Raw genomic sequence first — 18,316 nt, forward strand, 5'->3', positions numbered from 1 at the left:
TTATGCTTGCCAACCTCAAAGAAAGAATCACTTATACACAGAGCATTAAGGATAGACACAGTTGTCTTTAGTTCATTGAAAGCACATTGGTCAGAAACTGAGTGAGGCTCTACTACCAGTATACATCTTGTTGCGATAAAGTCGGTAACAATCCCGTGGGAGTATTTGTTCAATCTATGCTCTCTTTCCCCTGAGATCAGTTCCTCACTAGGCACAAGAAGACATGAGGATCTGCAGATGCTGGAGATCTTCAGCAACCACTACAAAATGCTGGAGGAACTCAGCAGGTCAGACAAACATCTGTAGAGGAAAACAAAATCATTCTCTTTTTAATATCCCCTAGAGAACTGGTGTCTACGTTATCCCACAGGGAACTGATATTTATTATTTTGCTCCATTTTTTAAAATGTGTCTTTATTTTCTAATTGCTTTATGCCTCAGCATTTTTCACCTCTATCATCTCCTCCTCTCATCCACCATCCAAACCTCCTGCATTCCGGCTTCCTACATAATCCTGGCTTTAATCATGTAACTACTTGTTGACAACTCCCACCTATTTAGCCCCAGATATCTTAATATTCCTTTACTCAACCTCTGCACCTTTTTTGTTTATCTTCCATTAAGAAAGTTGGCCTTCAAGTTTGATTGATTTGAGCAAGCTTTTGTAGTTAATGCCGTCTTATATCTTTTTGTTATTTTGTGGGTAGGGTTCAATATTGAACCACATTTGGTTATTGCTTCTCTTATTGCTTTGCTATAGCCATTTTATAAATGACTATTTGATATTGTAATGAAGTGTAAATCCTTGTCTTTTATGTCATCCTTGAAGGCATTTAAAATCATAAATAATATGAATGCAGAGTTTGAAACTTTTCTATTGGTCTTTGTATTTGCCAATGGACAATATGGCAAAGCAGTAAAGGTTTAGAGCATGGATATACAGACTAGACATTCCTCCTTCAAACCACTGTATTGATAACCTAAACCTCTTTGAAATAAACTACATCTTGAAGAAGAAATGAATTATACTTGCCTACAACACATTCTTGAATTGAGAAATTTTAATGTCAGAAACGTTAAAAATGTACATGCCTTTTCACGTCATCACTGAGGTTATCTTGGCTGCACTTTGTATTCAATGAGTGTCCACTCCTGTTTATTTTCAGGTAAAAACAATAACTTTTTAATCAATTATCAGTGAGATGGAAGGCCATTTGATCTGTGTATTTCTGGGAAAGATGGTTCAGAAAGATTGTTTGCTTACCACCCTCCATAATCTTCACATCTTTCCATGAGATCATTAAGGGAGGCAAAATAATCTCTTAATGTTAACACTTTAAGAATTAAACTACATCTGGAGCTCCCATTCTTCTCCAAATTCTTCTAGTTTCAGCGGAAGCACATTCCCAACTGATGGGAACTCACACCTCCAGTCTTTACCTTTCAATCGAGATAAATGAAAGGTAATATTTTTCCTTTGTTTCCAAGGGGCGAAATTTATTCTGTTGAAGTTACACATTTACTTTTACCATGCTATGGTGAATTGCTCCTTTTCACCCTCTCCTGCCTGTCCATTGTTCTAAAAGTTCCTCATTAAGTATCTGCAGCGTTGAGTGGTATTGAATTATCAAATCTTTTTCTTCAGTTTTCAATTTTCTTTGCTGGTTTGTAAATGATAATTGCTACTAAGTTGTCAATGTGCTCAATCGGCAGTTAGCTGTACTGAGTTGGAAATGAAAGAAATTGTTTATTTCAAAAATATTACTTTATTCGACAGCTGCCAGAAAAAAAGTATTTGAGACAGTTCCAAGAATATTTAAAATATATTTGGATAAGCATGTCGATAGAAAAGGCTTAGACATATATGGACCAAGCACAGACAAATGGAATGAGTTTAGATAGGCATCTTAGTCTGCATAGATGAGTGGATGAGTTGGGCTGAAGATATTGCTTCCATGCTGCATATACACAAGTATATATTACATTGATATGTCACCATCTATAGTACAAGCAATATTCCATTTACTTTATTTCAGTACATCAATTTTCCATCACATACACTCCTCGAGCAACAGTCTGAGGGATTGTTAACTCAGATTCCAGTCCTTCATTTGGTAGGGAAACCTGAAACTTGTGATTCTTTACCACAGAGTCTTTGCGATGGTTGTGCCAATCTTCACTGGGTCCCTACTTCGAATGTGCCAGCTCATATCGCTGCGAGTCCTCTTCCCCAGTTGAACAACTTCCAACAATAACCACGTTTGTCTTGGTGTGTATCTCAGAGGGCAGCCTGCAGAGACAGAGTCCTGTGTTAGGCAGAAAGTCAGCATAAACCTTGACAAAGACCACTGCATTCCTCAGCCAAGCACCTGAGTAATCACATTGTCAAGCTCACAAATGACACGATAGTCAGGGGCGTTGTTTGTTCCATTCCAATCAGACAGAGACTTTGTAGCATCCATGCCAGAACCACCAGACTCAAAAGCAGTTACTTTCCCCAAGCAGTGAGGCTGATAACACCTCCAACCACCAACCCACCCCACCACTGTGCTTTTGAGGGCTGTTCTACTCATTGGTATAGGCCATCTTGGTTATTGACTTTAAGAGCTGCCTTAGACGTGTGCACTCAGCAGGCTTAAAGAAGATAAATAAACTTGTTATTGTTTCTTATTCATTTGTTCTGTCTTGATGTACCAATGTTTTGAAATGCTCCATGGAAAGCAAAGGTTTTCACTGCATCAGGACAGCTTCATTGTCATTCAGCGTAGAAGCAAGCCCTTCAGCCCAGCCCATCCATGCCAACTGCGTTGCCTAGCAAGCTAGCCCCACCTGCCCATATTTGGCCCATAGCCCTGTAAACTCCTCCTGTCTGTGCTATAAAGATGGATCTTAAATGTTACCAATGTCCCTGCCTCAACCACTAGTTCTGGCAGCTCATTCCAAATACACAACATCCTTTGTGTGAGAAGCTGCTCCCTGATGTCCTTTTGACATACAACAATAATAAAGCAGTTAGCAATTCCCATGTTTTTCATATGTTAACATATAACAAGTTTCTTTGATTGAACTCCGAACTCTGACGCCCAGAGGTGTAATAGTATCATGCTAACATGGTGCTCGTTAGCTACAAGCACAATTGTTCCAAAAGTTAGTTAGGACTGAAGAGAAAACACAAAGCTCAAACACAAATGGATCAAGAGAATGAAACTCACACAAGCATTTGCTTTTTTAAAAAATAAAAGAATGAGAATAAATTGCAACCACAATTGCAATATTTGACACTCAGACTCAGGCATAAGAGTACTCTCACAAGATATTGTCAATCTCTTTGCTGCAAATGACATCAGTGATGAAAATAAACAGCAGTCAATGCTAACTAGTGTGATAAGAATACAGGAGCTGGGATAGTTATAGTCACTCAGAAAGTTAGGAGGCATGAGATTCAGAGAAACCTGGCTGAATGGAAACGAACTTGGCTTGCCTACAGCAGGCAGAGAATATACTCAGTCTGGGGCACTGTGACTAATGGTGTTCTGCAGGGATCTGTTCTGTGTGATTTTTATAAATGAATTGGATGAGGAAGCGGAAGGGTGGGTTCATAAGTTTCCAGATGACATGAAGTTTCATGATGTTGTGGATAGTATAGAAAGTTGTCATAGGTTACAAGGGAACATTGATGTGAGGCAGAGCTGGGCTGAGAAGTGGCAGTTGAAGTTCAATCTGGAAAAGTGTGGAGTGATACACTTTGGCAGGTTGAACTTGGAGACAGACTACAGAGTTAATGGCAGGATTCTTAGCAGTGTGGAGGAACAGAGGGATCTTGCTGTGTAAGTCAATAGGGTGCTGGCCTTCATTAATCAGGGGATAGAGTTGAAAAGCTGCGAGGTAATGTTGCAGCTCTAGAAAACTCTGGTTCGACCACATTTTGAGTGTTGTGTTCAGTTCTGGTTGCCTCAATATAGTATGATGTGGAAGCTTTAGAGAGAGCGCAGGAGAGATTTACTGGAATGCGGCCTAGACTAGAGGGCATGTCTTATGAGAAAAACTTGGGAAAGCTATGGCTTTTCTCTTTAGAGCAAAGGGGGATGAGAGATTACTTGACAGAGCTTTATATGATGGGAAGCAAAGAAATGGTGGACAACCAGACCTTTCTCCCAGGATGACAATGGCTAATACGAGGGGGCATAATTTAAGGTGATTTGAGGAAACTATAGTGGGGGATGTCAGAGGTAGATTTTTTACACAGAGAGCGGTGGGTGCATGGATTGCACTGCTAGGATGTAGGAGAGGCAGATACATTAGGGTCATTTAAGAGTCTTATAAATGGGCACATAGATGATTGATAAATGGAGGGCTCTGTGGTAGGGAAGGGCTAGACTGTTCTGGTAGTAATTTAAAAGAGTGGTATAACATTGTGTGTACTGTACTGTACATTGAACTGTGCAATATTCTATGTTTTATTAATGAGGCTCATAAGCAGAAAGAAACAAATCATAAAAATTTAATGAGTTTGTGGATTTGTTGAAGAGTTAAGCCAAAGGCTGAGATTTAAGCTTGATTCACAGTTAAGAAAGTCCAGCAGAACAATGGACGAGTAAGTAGCTGAACTAAAAGACAGCTGTAGTTATATGAATCTATTCCCATTCATGTAGAATAATTCATGACTTGACCCAGAAGAGATAGTTATCTGTGGTGATATTTGAAAACAAGCTGACATCACACAGGCAAGGGAATTGGCAAGTAAAGCTTTCAGAAAGACTGGCTCTTCTATGTAACACTGTGTACACAGGGCAAGCGGAAAACCAAGGTTATTTTAAAAAGTTTAACAGAGATTCCATTGCTCCAGACGGAAACACATGCTGTCTGATGGTTGACCCTTGGGCCACTTTACCTGAACTTGTAAAAATAAGCATCAAGTTGAGTAAGCAAAGTGCATGCAAGGTATGAAGTGAAGACACTCAAAAATTTCCTAACTTTCTATCATTTTTACCTTATAAAAGCAAGTGGACGGTAACTACAGAGGGTGGGTTTACTGAACTGGGGCCAGATTTAACAACCACTGAGTATTGTTATGAAATTGAATGGTGACAGTTGAACTCGACATTATTGCTGGTGAACTGAATATGAGTTAGGGAACCAGAAAATATAATAAATATAGTTTATTTTTATTTAGAGATGCAGCAAACCCTTCCAGTCCAATGAGATCACACTGCCCAATTACATCCATGTTACCACTTAACCTGCTAATCCAAATGTCTTTGGAAATTGGGAGGAAACCGGAGCACCTGGAGGAAACCCAAATGGTCATGGGGAGAATGTATAATTTCCTTACAGACAATTGCAAAATTGTACATGGGTTGTTGGTGCTGTAATAGTTCTACACAAACCACAATGCTACCATGACACTATGCTATCTTCCAAACCTTGTAAATTAACCTGCTAAAGCTGAAAACCTGCTGGATGTTGGAGAATGCACTGAAGTGGAAAGAGCTTTGAAATGACAGTGAAATACCAAAGCTAGATTAAAACATTGCCACCATTACCAATGTCAGCCAACCCCACTGGAAAGAGGATAACTTAAAGAAATTCCACTGTTTTGGAGAACCCATTATCACATTAAGACATGTGAGGATGGAAGATTGTAACAGGTGCTGGGGAAGTTTGAAGAACACTCAAGTCAACGTTAGTTTTGATCCTGACCTAAGTTCTTCAGTTCAAGATCAAAGCTTTATGTAATAAGTTGGCATCTCAGATAATAAATAATAATTGAAGCTTTAAAAGCGCAGCATCCATTGTGACAGTGTTAAAGCATAATGGATCTATCAGGATTTGTAGGGATTATAGTATGACTATAATCTGAGTCCCAACAGAGAAGATTTATTTGCAGCTTTATGTGGAGGACAGATGTGAGTCCTGCATTTCATTAGATAGTGCTTTTGACTGTCACTACTCTCAGGTTTTTCACAGGTAGCGGACCTGCTCTCTTTCATTGAACCATGGAATGGTTGCTGCAGGGCATTCCCGGCTTTGGACAATAACCTAGTTACCAGAGCAGTTAGATATGTGCACCTGTGAATCTGGAAGGAAGTATTTTTCCAGCACTAATCTGAAAAATCAGGCTATTGTTTAAAGAGAAGTGAATGAACTTTCATGGCAGTTGTGCTGCCATACTTGGGAGACAGTGTGGACACTAAAACATCTACACCTACTTCAAGAGAAGGTTCTTCTCTCATAGCTAATGTAACCAAGCGGAAGGCCTATCTGGAACTGTTGAATTATTATAATAAGCGCTGGCAAAATCTAACAACAGCCTTAAATCTGTAACACCAATTATTTCGAAAGGATGTGAATTGTGGAGGGATGAAAGTTCAAGAAAAGAATTTTGTGCATTCTTGTGAATTGTTCCATTTTGTGGCTATGCTCATTGACTCCTCCATGGGTGGAGAGTTATTCCTACCTTGTGAATCGTGATCATAGAGTGCTGGAGCTGTGATGTCCCACCAGACGGAAGATGGCTCTGAAGAACTTCAGTGGATAAAGCCTGCTTGCATTTGTCCTATCTACACACCCCATAATTCTGTATACCTTTATCAAACATCCTATGTTTTAAAGAAAACAGACCTAACCTATTCAATCTGTCCTTATAACTTAGCGCCTCCAGACCCAGCAACATTCTTGTAAATTTTCTGTGTACTCTTTCAACCTTGTTTACATCTTTCCTGTAGGGTAGGTCTTATACAACTTTAACATAGCATCCAATCTCCTGTACTGAGTACTTTGATTTATGAAGGCCAATGTGCCAAAAGCTTTCTGTACAACTCTATCAACCTGTGACGCTGCTTTTAACAAATGATGGACCTGTATTCCCAGATATTTTTGTTCTACCACACTCCTCAGTGCCCTACCACTCACTAAAGGACCTACCCTGGTTGGTCCTACTGATGTACAAAGCCTTGCCTTTGTCTGGATTAAATTTCATCTGCCATTTCTCGGCTCATTTTTCCAGCTAATACAGATCCTCTGCAAGTCATGATAGCCTTCCTCACTGTCCACTGCACCTACAGTCTTGGTATCACTCACAAATCTGCTGATCCAGTTAACCACATTATCATCCAGATCATTGATATAGATGACAAACAACAAAGGACTCTGCACCGATCCCTGCAGAACACCACTAATCACAGGCTGAAATTTCTTCATTTTTGCGTATTTTGGGCCACTTTAGGAAAAGTCATCAAATTTTGGCTTAAAAATGGCAATTGGGGTGTTTTTACTGCGGTCAAATGTCTGAAAAATGTTGTCTCATTTTTACTATGCAATGCACCAGCAGTTATGGTCAAAATGACAATAAAAGTTGACTTGACTTGACTTAAATTGGTCTAAATTGACCAGAACAGTATATAAGGGTTTACGGACTATCCAAGAAAACTGTTCCGATTTTCAAAGAAGGGAACAAGAAAATACAAGGAGGTAGCATTGAAACAAAAGAGCTTCAGTTCCTGTTCAGTTACCACATTGCAGCACCGTCGACAGTTGGACTGTCTCCTGCAGAGATGCCCATGGCAAGGAAACTCAGGGTAATTTTAGATCTTGTCACCGGCAACCTGAAAACCGAAATACGGAACAAACAATTAAAAATGAAAGAATGCTGAAACAAAAGTGAAAAAACTAAGGAGTTTCACATCCAGAGAGGAAGTATTTATTTCTAACTTCAGCCCACGACCAATGTGGATTCATTCTGCAACTGAGAAGAATACAGAATCATTGTTACATCTGGTCGTTCCGGCAAATGGACTTAATAGCTACTGCCACATTGGCCTGATCCAAGCAGGGATTACTAGAGGACTTAACTAAGCTCAGATTAGTTCACATAGCTTCGCATCGTTTACCATCTTTATCTGGAGTCTAAAGGAAAATTCTATTTTGCCACTGGCTCTGCTGGGTGGTCCAGCTATGTCAGCGACGAAGTTCTAGGCTCCGTCCAGAATGGTTGGCCAGGATGTTGCCAGCAGCGGTCAGAGACATTGGAGGAGAGCCAGCTTTCATTCTTCAGAGCCAGTTCACACAGACTGGCGAGCCAGACAAAACATTTTTGTCCATACATCTGTGATGACGAGACAGCCACCAGAGCCTTTTTTAACCAGTAATGATGAAGTAACTTCCAAGTAGTACCCAGGACAGATGAAAGGTTATTGTTGTCTCCTCATCAAATCCATTGCTCATGGGACCACTGGGATGACTATTACTGATTGTTGCCGAGGTACCAGAGGATTCACTCTTTCAAAATCAGTAAATTGACCTTGATCTTGGTAAGGATCAGTTAAGCTGTGACACTAGTGCTTGTAACTTGGTGTTGTCAACTGAAAGTTTCAAATTTTTTTTAACACGCTGAAAAAATTGAATTCCTGTCAGTTCTGAACTATCACAGACTTTGTTGAAATGGTCTGAGCCTTGAAGTCACAGTGGTGAAAAGCAATGACCTTAGGCTTCAAACTTGCACTGTCTAAATATTAAGTTTGTTGCCTGACCCATGCTGACTCCTGTATTCACAGTCATGTTGTAGCCCCATGTGCAACCCCTGAGAATGAGTTGATAAAAACAAGGCAAGGCAGAAAGTCATCAAGGATGACTGCCCCAGGGGACTGTGCACAATGGTTAAATAGTTCAAATGTAATACACTGTAATAAAAATTGCACATACTGCAGGTTTGGTCTCAAATAGCTTGATGCCAGTAAAAGTAGTGCTTTACTATCAGCATTCCATGAAGTAAAAGCCTTTGCTGCTTATCACAAACGCACTATACTCTCTGCCTGCTGGTGTGAGTAAAGCTCTCCAGCACACAGATAGACAACCACCTATTACTGAGTCACACTGACTCCCTGTCAGTCTTAAACTGCAGCGTTTTGGAGCCAAGTACCAACTGTGAAACAATCAAAACCAATAGCCAGATTTTCCTGCTTCCCCTCTCAAAAATGGTACCAAAAAGGGAAGTACTAGGTCTATTTTCCCTTGAGTAAGAAAACAAAGAAAAGATACAATCCTATGGATTTAAAGTCATGGAGGATTTAGAAATGGTTCAGAGAAATTGGGTCTGGTAAGAGAATCGAAAGGACATTGAAGATACAGAATGAATGTGACTTATTTAAAAACAAATCCAGAACCAATATAAGAAAATTACTAGAGCAATAAACCCTGGATGCTAGAATTCTGAAGTAAAAAAAGAAAAACAGAGAACAGAAAACCAAACACTAGAAGTAATAATTTCAGGAAATAAATCTTTCATCTCACATCTGAAGAATTAATATATTTTTCTTTTTGCTCTATCAGTAATTTCAGACTTCAATTTTCCCTTCCTTGCTATCTTTCTCCCAGACATTTTATTTCTGTTTTCTCCTTATCTTATTTATTCCCTCGCCATTCTTTCTCAGCCAGCAGCATCTCCACTCATGGTTCTTCTAGGCAGTACATTCCAAATGTTAATAACTGGTGCATTACAAGTCCTAATTATCTGTGCAAAGAGAGATTTTTCATGTAGTCTAAATAAAATCGAAGGATTCTCCAAGTCAAGACTATCCTTTGAATCAGAATCAGAATCAGATTTATGATCAGTTGCATGTGTCGTGAAATTTGCAAACTTAGCAGCAGCAGTACATGCAATACTTTATAATATAGAAAAAAATAAATCAATCAATCACAGTAAGGATATCCATGTATATTAAATAACTAGATTAAAAATAGTGCAAAACAGAAATAATATATATTTTAAAAATGAGGAAGTGTTCATGGGTTTAATGTCCATTTAGGAATCGGGTGGCAGAGAGGAAGAAGTTGTTCCAGAATTGTTGAGTGTGTGCCTTCAGGTTTCTGTACCTCCTAGCTGATGGTAACAACAAGAAGAGGACATGTTCTGAGTGGTAGGGATCCTTAATAATGAGCGCCACCTTTCGAAGGCACCGCTCCTTTAAGATGTCTTGGATACAGTGCAAGCTAGTACCCAGGATGGAGCAGAATCATTTTACAGGTTTGTGTAGCTTCTTCCAGTTCTGTGCAGTAGCACCCCTACCTCACCCATACCAGACAGTGGTGCAGCCTGTCAGAATGTTCTCCATAGTACATCTATAGAGGTTTTCACATGTTTTAGGTGACAAATCAAATATTTTCAAACTCCTAATTAAATATAGCTACTGTCTTGCTTTCTTTATAGCTGGATCAATATGTTGGGACCAGGTTAGATTCTCAGAGATCTTGATATCCAAGAACTTGAAATTGCTCACTCTCTCCACTTCTCATCCCTCTATGAGGATTGGTATGTGTTCCTTCGTCTTACCCTTCCTGACATCCACAGTCAGCTCTTTCATCTTACTGACATTGAGTGCAAGGATGTTGCTGCAACACCACTCCACTAGCTGGTATATCTCACTCATGTATGCCCTCTCATCTCCATCTGAGTTTTTATCAACCGTGGTTCTATCATTTATGGATGGCATTTGAGCTATACCTAACCACACAGCCATGGGTATACAGAGAGTAGAGCAGTGGGCTAAACACACACTCCTGTGATGTGCCAGTGTTGATAATCAGCAAGGAAGGAGACATTATTGTCAATCCGCACAGATTATGCACATTTTGCTGACAAATAGCAATGTGAAACATTAACTCAGTTTCTCTCTCCTAAGATGCTGCTTGATCTGCTGAGTGCTTCCAGAATTTTCTGCTTTTACTTCCCTTTTGTTCCCTTTGCTCCAGTCATCACAAACTTCACCCACCCCACACTCTCACTAAATCACAGCCAGCCTTCCTCTGGAAATTAACTCTTACTTCATTGCCAGCTGTTTTCCTGTTCTGATGACGTCATTAACCTGAAATATTAACTCCGTTCCCCTCTCCACATTATACCCAACGTGTGACAGATCTCAGTTTTTAAACATGCTCATTAGGATTATATATTGCCTGAAAGGACAAGTTCAAAAGTAGCCTTCAGAAAGGAAATGAGTAAATGTGTGAAGAAATAAATAATTAGCAGGATGCAGATAAAGAAACAAGGATGGGACGAAAGAGCAAGTGCTGACCTAATGGGCAGATTGGCCTTCTTCTATGCTATTCCATTAAATCTCTTTGTTTTTTAGAGAATGTGTTGGCACTGTTTACTACCCATTCTCATTGTTCCCCTTTAAACCTGAATTAGTGTCCAGCTGTCCATTTCAGTGTCAGTTAAGAGTAAGACATATTGCAGTGGATAAAAAGCCATACTCACGAATAACAGCAGAATTCTTCTCTCTAACCAATTCTCTTTACTTATATGATAGTTTCATAACCACTATTCCTGAAACATACTTAAGAAAAATCCAGGAATAATTTGGTTTTTTAAATATATCACATAAAATATTGAGATTTTCTGAAACATATTCAAGGTTAATAAATTAGAAAGATAATATTGTCCTGTTCCTTTTTTGTAGAATTTATTGATAAAATTGGTCAATGATAATACGTGTACACCTGGACTAATTGTCCTTGAAAGTTCCCATACAATGGAGAGAGTAATTTATTCTCAAGTGTGTCATTTTTGGGAAAGAATGTCCCATCTTTGAGAAATCAGATTTTGCCACACAGGGAAATTCTGCCTTCAGAATGGGTTAAAGTCACATGAAATATTTTTGCCCAACCTCCGTTAGAAGATTAGAGGTGAGTTGCCAACATTATCTACAGCCCTCTGCAGCCAGATATCCTTCAGAACTTCAACCATGATTATCTCAGATGGCCATATCCAATTCAGTGACTTCCTAAATTCCAGACATAATCTCTAACAGAAGCCAAATCCTTGCCAACAATTAGCAAGTAAGCATAGACATCAGATACTGATTTGAGGTGAATCATACACAGATGCTTTTCATTCCTCAATTGCAAGTTGCATGCAATCAAGGCCAGCAACACATCACAAAGTTCTTGGCTCTTTAATGAAGCTATTAGTTAATTACAGTTGTAGTAATGCAAATGCCACATGTACATATGTACATACACATACATTGGATGTAAGAACAAGAGAGGAGAGAGAATTCATTTGAATTGAGGAGGTTCACAAGAACGATTCTGAGAACTAAAGTGTTAACGTACAAGTAGCATTAGATAGCGCTTGGTCTGTACTCATTGGGGGTTAGAAAAATGAGGGGGGGCCTCAGTGAAACCTATTGAATATTGAAAGGCTTAGATAAAGTGGGCATGTGGAGAATATTTCTTGTAGTAGGAGAGCTTAGGACCAGAGGGTACAGCCTCAGAATAGAAGGATATCCCTCTAGATCAGAGATAAGAAGGAATTTCTTCAGCCAGAGAGTAATGAATATGTGTGGAATTCATTGCCACAGATGGCTGTGGAGACCAAGTCAGTGGGCATACTTAAGCAGAGGTTGATGGGTTCATTAATAGTAAGGGTATCAAAGGTTTTGGAAGAAGGCTGGATAATGGATTGATAGGAATAATAAATTAGGCATGATCAAATGGTGGAGCAGACTTGATTGGCCAAGTGGCCTAATTCTGCTCCCACATTTTATGGTCTTAAGGATGATTAGCAAACCAGTGGCATCAGAAGTTCTTGCTCATCCTTGGGAGAAGCTGTCTCCTGTCCAACCTTAATTTTACATCTCCTCTTCTTTCATCCAGAAAGCAAAATGAGGAAAATACTCAAACAATAATTCCACATATCCCTCCATAGATAGTGCTTGACCTGCTGAGTATTTGCATCTCCCTTTCTGTTTAAATTAGGAAGATGATGACGCATAGGATGGTAACTGGATGTGTAAAGGAAGATGAACCTACAAAAAAGAAGCAGATTGAAGATTCAATACTTGAAATTACTCCACATTGACTTGATAAGGGTACATTATGTGCTGAATCAGAAAATGAGGGACTGTTCCTAACCTTGTGTTGAGCTGTCTTGAAACAGGACTGGATGCCAAAGAGAGAGGGTCAGGGTGAGACTAGAAATAAAATGACAGCTGTTCAAAGACTCAAGGTCCTGCTTCCAAATGGAGAGGAGATATACCACAACTATTGTCAAGGAGATTGTTCATGAAAAACTAATGCATTGCACTTGAGTGAAAGGAATACAAGTAAATTACTAATTCGCCCAGCAACTGCCTGGGGCTCAGGACATTAGAAAGGGAAGTGCAAACCAGCACTGCACTTCCTCCAAATTCAATACACTCAAGATGATTCCATGAGGCAGTAATGGATGCTGGGAATGAGTCAGGAGTAGATCAAAGTGACAAAAGTGAAATCATCCCTTAGAAATAAAGAGAGCAAAGCAAGAGGATGATACTTCTGGTGGTGAGACATGCTGGACATGATGGGATGGCAAGTTCCTTGAACATACCGGTAGGTGAGAAAGAGCTTGGGAGTGAAGGGATGGGAAACAGCATAACTTCAGAAAATTGAATATACATGAACCTTGCTCTCTGCAGTGGCAAGAGTTGCTCAGTTGGGGGAAAAGGATGACTTACTGGAAGCACTGGTAAGGAAAGTGATGTTTTCCAATTTGTGAAAAGTCGTCAATAAGAAAGATCAGTGATAAATGTGAAAGTAGTTTGAACATATGAAAGTGCCTCAATGTGAAAGTAATTTGACCTTCTTTCAGGTGTAGTTGTGTGAATTTCTTACTACAGTTCTATCACAAATGTTGCATTTTAACTGCTGTATTGACTGAAACAGCTTACTTTCAGTTCAGCCTGTATCCCAACCTAGAGATGGTGCCTGATAATCAGAGAATTTCTCCTACTTTCTGCTTTTATCCTTTCTTCCTTTCCCATAATGATGAAGGTTCTTCCAGTAGTATCCAGGCTGCCTGCTGATGAACAAAAATTTACCCAACCCCAAAATAATTGGTGACTGAAAAGTCCTGATGAAATGACAAGGCACTACAGACGTTTAGCTTTTGCTTGGCATTGTAAGGTTTAAACATTTATGGAAATAGTTTCCAGAAACACTAGCTACAATAATAGTAATAGAGGTTCTTTGCTTTTCGAGATTGTTTTGTCATTTCCAGTGCACAAGTAAAAAGGCCTTACTGTTTTGGGAAAGTAACAGACCTTGAGGCTGGTGCTCCTGGCATGGATGCTACATGGGTCCTTGATGGGAGTGGGACAAAAAGTCAGCGAGCAGGGTGGGTGGGATCCTTTGTGATATTGCAGGCCTTTTCCCACCATCTTTCTGTATATATGAGCTCGATGACGAGTAGGCTGGTGCCGGTGTTGTGTTAGGTATTTTTGGCTACCCATGGTAAAGCCTTCCTGTCCACTACAGTGCAGTTTCCATATCGTGCAGTGAAGCAGCACATTAAGTTGCTCTCTCCTGCACCTCTGTAGAAGGTCATGAGAATTGACGTGCAGCTCTCTCTGCTGTTTTTACTGTTTTACCATCCAACTTTATAAGTATGTTCATTGTTTGCCTAAGAGTCTGACACAGCCAAGTTATGGATTACAGCGTGCCAACTTCTCCTTCCATCTGCAACCTGCTATTGGTTAGAATGTTGCCTGGCCCCGGTCAAAAGGCCTGACTGGAAGGAAGGTTACATTTTGAAAGACACTCCAAAGACCAATTTCTCTGCCAGTTTTATAGAATATGAATTATTTATATTGCCCATATTTAATATGGATTTCCCACTAACTCCAGCCTGTATTTCCTTAAGTAGCTGGAAACCATATCATAAACATTGAAAAGGGTACATGCGGGTGTGTTCTAGATCTTTATGACTATGACTCACGCAAATCCTTTGGGAGGGTCACAGTCACACTCCCTGAGAGCAATTTTATTCTGTCAGTGCAATAACAGAGCAACTGCCATTCCCTTCCAAGAAGATAGTGTAGTTGAAATCTGTTCTTAATAAGAAGTAATATGTTTGAAACTTTTAAATATCCTCACTTTTATTGCAAACAATCTAAAGCTAAATCACGTCACTCCTTTCACCTAAATATTTTGGTGTCAGAAATATTATTTTTCTAACTGTTAGTGGATAAATAAAATAATGTGTACTGACTTATAACATTTCCAGGAAGAAATTGTACAAATGTTTATGGGGTACTTGGGAGATCCTGACAACACTTCTGGATGAGACATATTATTACCACAGATTTACTTTCTCCAGGTACCACTGTCTGTAATAGACTCAAAAGACATCTCCCAGTTTTTACCTAATCAATTCCATTAAAAGAAGCAAACCTGTAAGGAAATAGAGGCCTCTGACAGGGGAACGTAGTGAGAAAGGCCTTCATTCCCTTGAGTTATCTGTCATTCCGATAAATTACATTCATCCATCTGTCTTTGGTCCATATCCTGTGACTGTAATAAGTTTAGATACTTGAAAATGCGACAATATGGCACAGACGTTAAAGATGAATTCTGGGTTTGCATTTTCATTGACAACATAAAGTGTCATGGGCTGCCCCAGCACATCCTTCGGTTGTGTCATTTGTAAACACAAACAAAACATCTTACTGTATAAAGGATCTCGTGCTTTCTCGTATGACAAATAAACTCTTCTCGAGCCTGAGAAGACTTTATTTCACTGTATGTTTCGATGGACACATGATAAATAAATTAATCTGAATCTGAAAAAATGCTGACTAGAATAAGGGCTGTGCATGTGCTTTGTTTTTGCCTCTCTCGCTGTAAAGGATAGAATAGTTTTCTTTATTTAATTTAATTTAGAGGTACAGCATGTTAACAGGCCCTTCTGGCTCAAAGAGCCATGTGGCCAATTAACCTACTAATCTGTATTTCTGAGCCAACCAACTGGCGGGAGTATTCAAGGACATTTTCAACCTCTCACTGCTATGGACAGAAATTTCCACTTGCTTCAAAAGGGCAACAATTATACCAGTGCCTAAGAAGAACAATGGGAGCTGCCTTAATGACTATCGCACAGTAGCACTCACATCTACAGTGATGAAATGCTTTGAGAGGTTGGTCATGACTAGACTGAACTCCTGTCTCAGCAAGGACCTGGACCCACTGCAATTTGCCTATCGCCACAATAGGTCAACAGCAGATGCCATCTCAATGGCTCTTCACACAGCTTTAGACCACCTGGACAACACAAACACCTACGTCAGGATGCTGTTCATTGACTATAGCTCAGCATTTAATACCATCATTCCTAAAATCCTGATTGAGAAGTTGCAGAACCTGGGCCTCTGTACTTCCCTCTGCAATTGGATCCTCGACTTCCTAACTAGAAGACCGCAATCTGTGTGGATTGGTGATAACATATCCTCCTTGCTGACGATAATCACTGGCACACCTCAGGGGTGTGTGCTTAGCCCACAGCTCTACTGTCAATATACACATGACTGTGGCTAGGCATAGCTCAAATACCATCTATAAATTTGCTGATGATACAACCATTGTTGATGGAGCCTCACGTGGTTATGAGTGGACATACAGGATATACCAACTAGTGGAGTGGTGCCGCAGCAACAACCTGGCACTCGATGTCAGTAAGACGAAAGAGCTGATTGTGGACTTCAGGAAGGGTAAGATGAAGGAATATATACCAATCTACATAGAGGGATTAGAAGTGGAGAGTGTGAGCAGTTTCAAGTTACATTGTGTCAAGATCTCTGAGGATCTAACCTGATCCCAACATATCGATGCAGTTATAAAGAAGGCAAGGCAGTGGCTCTACTTCATTGGGAGTTTAAAGAGATTTGGTACGTCAACAAATACACTCAAAAATTTCTATAGATGTGCCATAGGGAGCATTCTGACAGGCTGCATCACTTTCTGTTATGGGGGGAAGCTACTGCACAGGACTGAAAGAAACTGCAGAGTTGTAAATTTAGTCGGCTCCATCTTGGATACTAGCCTACAAAGTACCCAGGCCATCTTCAAGGAGCAGTGTCTCAGAAAGGCAGCAAACATAATTAGGGACCTCCAGCACCCACGTCATGCCCTTTTCTCACTGTTACCATCAGGTAGGAGGTACAGGAGCCTAAAGGCACACACTCAGTGATTCAGGAACAGCTTCTTCCCCTCTGCCATCCGATTCCTAAATGAACATTGAAGCTTTGGACACCACCTCACTTTTTAATATATTATTTCTGTGTTTGCAAAATCTATTCAAAATATGTATACTGTAATTGATTTACTTATTTATTATTATTATTATTTTATTTTATTTTTTTTCTTCTATATTATGTATTGTATTGAACAGCTGCTGCTAAATTAACAAATTTCACGTCACATGCCGGTGATAACAAACCTGATCTGATTCTGGAAATATTCAAAGGCAACACAAGTGAATCTGCAGAACTGATATCTTTGGAATGTCAGGGGTCTTTGAACGTCTTTGTCAAGGTTCACCCCCAAGGAGAGAGGACCTTGTGGTCGAAAGAGTTTTCCCAGGAAGGCACAACAAGTCAAACATCAGCTACTGCTGAAAGATCATCAGCTCAATGAAATAAGCTCTGCACTGCAAAAAGCTTATTGGTCATCCAATGTAAAGAGCTGTTCATAAGCAAATACATCTGACCAAATTCTTCAGGGTGCAAAAGCATGAGCTGAGGGTGCACTGGATCCTGGTGCAGCCAACTTAAAGGCTGAATGAAGGAGGACCACAGTCTAGAGTCCTGCTTCCACTGGGCACTGAGGCATTTGTAAGAGCCTCTCAAACACTTCATGGGGTATTAAACACAAGTGGCTTTGTACATGGTAAGAAAATGCATTAACCTGATGGTACAGTGAATGTGAAAAAGTCATGTACCAATTGTATATTCTGAATAAAGAACATATTGAAAATGAACTGTAATGGAAAAGATGAGTTAATTGATTGAGAATGGATGAGTTAATTGAGAAAGATTGGGGTGTTCGCCTTCCCTAAACAACACAACCCTCCTCTCTCCTGAGACCCTACCTACCTTCTTCCCGCCTCTGATCCCAACTCTCATTCAAGCCATGTCTTCACAATTCCCTCCACTACCTTCCGCTCTCTGGGGCAGAACAACCTGTCTTTAGTAAGGGCTTCTCTTTTGTCCCCCTGTGCCTATACCTCAGTGAGTTCTGCACCCGCCATGACACTGGGCTCTTCTTCTGTCGCTGCCCTATCCATGCCTTTTTGTTTGGTAGGGACCCCCTGATCCACATCGATGACTCCTTCTCCCATCTTCAACCCTTCTCCTCTTCCTGGACACCCCACTCTGGTCTTCCGCCTGGTCTGGATTTTTTCATTGCTAACTGCCAATGGAACATCAACCTTCTTGACTTTAGTACTCCTCTCTCCAAGTCTAACTTTTCTCGCTCTGAACACACTGCTCTAAGCACTCTCCACACT

Source organism: Hypanus sabinus, chromosome 12, assembly GCF_030144855.1.
Source record: "Hypanus sabinus isolate sHypSab1 chromosome 12, sHypSab1.hap1, whole genome shotgun sequence".
In the NCBI taxonomy this organism is placed as follows: Eukaryota; Metazoa; Chordata; class Chondrichthyes; order Myliobatiformes; family Dasyatidae; genus Hypanus; species Hypanus sabinus.